This window comes from Chrysochloris asiatica, unplaced genomic scaffold (assembly GCF_000296735.1).
Source record: "Chrysochloris asiatica unplaced genomic scaffold, ChrAsi1.0 scaffold00140, whole genome shotgun sequence".
Classification (NCBI taxonomy): Eukaryota; Metazoa; Chordata; class Mammalia; order Afrosoricida; family Chrysochloridae; genus Chrysochloris; species Chrysochloris asiatica.
Window position 1 is genome coordinate 173487 of NW_006408658.1, and position 3652 is coordinate 177138.

The 3652-nt window shown below is 39.3% G+C and overlaps 1 pseudogene; it reads left to right on the forward strand.

The window, feature by feature from the left end:
• Positions 1–1050: 1050 nt before the first annotated feature.
• Positions 1051–2777, forward strand: LOC102824134 (annotated as a pseudogene).
• The last annotated feature ends 875 nt before the right edge of the window (positions 2778–3652 follow it).

The window sequence follows — 3652 nt, forward strand, 5'->3', positions numbered from 1 at the left end:
AATATGGCACTTCCTCAGAAAGTTGGAAATAGAAATACCTTATGATGCAGCAATTCCTCTACTTGGTATTTATCCACAAGAAATACGAGCCATAACACAAGTTACACACCAATGTTCATAGCAGCACTTTTCATAGTAGCAAAAAGATGGAGACATCCTAAGTGCCCATCAATGAAAGAATGGATAAACAAACTCTGGTACATCCATACAAAGGAATATTATGCTACCTTGAAAAATAACAAGGAAGCTGTAAGTCACCACATAGAATGGATGAACCTTGAGGACATTATGCTGAGTGAAATTAGTCAGTAACAAAAAGGAGAAATACTGCATAAGACTATTATTGTAAATTCTTAAGAAAAAATACCGACACTAAAAGGAAAAAAAAAAAAAAAACTGTGTTGGTTACGGGGGTGGGGGAGTGAAGAGATGGAGGGGAAGGTAGAGCACAGGGTAAGGAACAGACACAAGATAGTTCTGGTGTTTGTTGTTGTGGTGATGTGCCATGAAGTTTGTTCCAACTCATAACGACCCTGTACAGGGTTTCCAAGGCTGTAAACCTTTAGAGGAGCAGAAAGCCTAATCTTCTCATGCAGAACAGCTGGTAGTTTTGAACTGTTGACATTAGGTTCGCAGCCTGATTGGTAACCACTACACCGCCAGAGCTCCTTAGTTGGGGTACTGCGAGGGGTGGCAATATACAAGAAGAGGAAGGGGAATGGAAGAACAAGGCATGTAGGAGAACATTTAAGCAGGTTTGCATGGGTTTGATGGGGCAGAGGTAAATAGTGATGTATGCTCAACCTTGGAACAACAGGGCTCTGTTATAAAAAGGAAAAGCTTCATATACTGAATTTTTTGATGTTTCTGCCAAAACTTCATTTGTCAATCCATGTCAATATGCATTGTCACTTGAATGATGTCTTTACAGTGACATCATCTTTCTTATATTAATATGTGTATTCATGGAAATGAAGCTACGAAATTAATAATTCTTTAATGCATTTTTTCATCACAGATCTTTTTTTTTGATACCAGCTATGTTTTCTCATGGATTCCTTAGTGGATAGTAACCACACTGAAGTGACAGAATTCATTTTACTGGGCTTAACCCTTCGGGTCATCCTCTTCATGGTCATCCTATGCATCTATGTTGTGACCGCATCTGGCAATCTCAGCACAATCATTCTGATGAGAATCTCCTCTCAGCTCCATCATCCTATGTACTTTTCCTGAATAATTTGGCATTGGCTGACATAGGTTATCCATTCTCTGTCACACCCAATATGCTTGTGAACTTCCTGGTAGAGAGAAATACAATCTCCTATCTTGGATGTTCTTTTGGCAGCCCATGGCACTTTTAATATATTCCTCCAATACTATAACTCAAAAGCATCAATTCTTTTATGGTCTTCCTTATTCACTGTCCAGCTTTCACATGCATATGAGGTTATTGAAAATACCATGGCTTGGGTAAGGCGCACCTTAGTCCTCAAGCTGATATCTTTGCTCTTCAACACTTTAAAAAGGTCTTGCGCAGCAGATTTTCCTCATGCAATACGTCATCTGATTTCTTGACTGCTGCTTTTATGAGTGTTGATAGTTAATCCTCCAAGAAGAATGAAGTCCTTGAAAACTTCAATCTTTTCTCTGTTGATAAGAATGTTGTTTACTGGTCCAATAGTGAAGATTTTTGTTTTCTTTAAAATGAGATACAGTCAATACCAAAGGCTATGGTTTTTGATCTTCATCAGTAAATACTTTAAATCTTCATGTTCAGCAAGCAAGGTTGTATCATCTGTGTATTGCATGTTGTTAATGTGTTGGAAGAAGTGCAGCCAGAGTGCTCCTTGGAGACCAGGATGGTCAAATTTCATCTCTCATACTTCGGACATATTGTCAGGAGGTACCAGTTGCTGGAAAAGGATATCATGTTTGGTAAGGTGGAGGGTCAGAGAAAAAGAAGAAGCCCCCCAGTGAGATGGATTGTCAAAGTGGCAGCATCAATGGGCTCAAGTGTGGCAACAATTATGAGGTTGACCCAGGACCAGGCAGTGTTTCGTTCTGTTATACATAGGGTCCTATGAGTTGGTACCAACTCAATGGCACCTAACATCAACAACATCTTGGATGTGCCATATAACTTGGTTCAGCTGTTTTCTTTGGCACAGTTGAGTGCTTTCTACTGGCTGCCATGGCCTATGATCATTTTGTAGCAATATACAACCCACTGCTTAATTCAACCAAAATGTCTACACAAGTCTGTGCTCAGTTATTCTCTGTGGCTTATATAGGTGGGTTTATTGATGCTTCCTCCTTTATAAGTTCCTTCTTATCTTTATCCTTCTGTGGATCAAACAGGGTCAATCATTTTTTCTATGATTTTACTCCTTTAGTTAAACTTTCCTGTTCTGATGTCAGTATATCTTCAGTGGTCACCTCATGTTCTGCTGGCTTTGCCATTTTGGCTACAATGTTTATCATAGCCATCTCTTATATCTACATCCTCATCACCATCCTGAACATGCGCTCCACTGAGGGCCACCACAAGGCCTTTTCCACCTGCATCTCCCACCTCACTGCAGTATCTCTGTTCTATGGGACCATTACATTCATTTATGTGATGCCCAAATCCAGCTACTCAACTGACCAACAAGGTGGTGTCTGTGCTCTTTATGGTGGTGATCCTCATGTTGAACCCCCTCATCTATAGTCTCAGGAATAATGAGATTAAGGGGGCTCTCAAGAGAGAGCTTGGTAGATAAATATTTTCTTAATGAGACTTCTTATGTTACAGAATTTGTTGCAGTAACATACCATTGTTGTTGTTGTTGTTGTTAAGTACTGTGGAGTCAGTTCCAACAAATAGTGACCCTGTACAGGGTTTCCAAGGCTGTAAATCTTTACGAGAGCAGAACACCTCATCTTTCTCCTGCAGAACCGTTGGTAGTTTCGAACTGCTGACCTTGCAGTTGGCAGCCCAACTCATAACCACTACGCTACCAGAGCCATTAGTGTAATGTTAAAAGAAATTTAGTTCTCATGGTTAAAATACATCTGCATATTATTAGCTGGTATGGGGGTGTGTGGTAAATGTGGGGGTGGATTTTCAGATACTATTTCAGAAACCAATAGTTAACTCAAATGAAATGAAATTTATAATTAAGAAGCACAAATTGGTTCACAGAGAAAACTCTTAATCTTCTGAAAATCCTTTTTAAAGTTTATTCATATATTAAAAGCAATTTTATGTTATAGGTCAAGGTTACTGTACCTCCAAACCCTATGGCTTTTTTCATTTTCAATAGAAAATTACACTGAGAGGAACTTAAAGACCCTAGCAATGCCTCGGGTACATTCTGAGGAAAATTTTCAAAGTACAACAAGATAGTAAAAATTCTTGACACGATCTGCTTATAGAGGGGCTATCTGTTGGGAATGGCCTATGTGGACTCATAAAGTTCTCTTATGTTCTTGTGTTTGGACGCTGGCCTTGGATATAGGGTTCTCCAGAGTTTTGGACCACAAGGTTATTTGAACTTCAAAGTTAGCAGTTCAAACTCCTTGGAAACCCAATACAAGGTTACATTTGTTGTAACTGACTCAATGGCCTATGACAACAACAACAAAAAGTAGAGAAGGATGAGAGCTC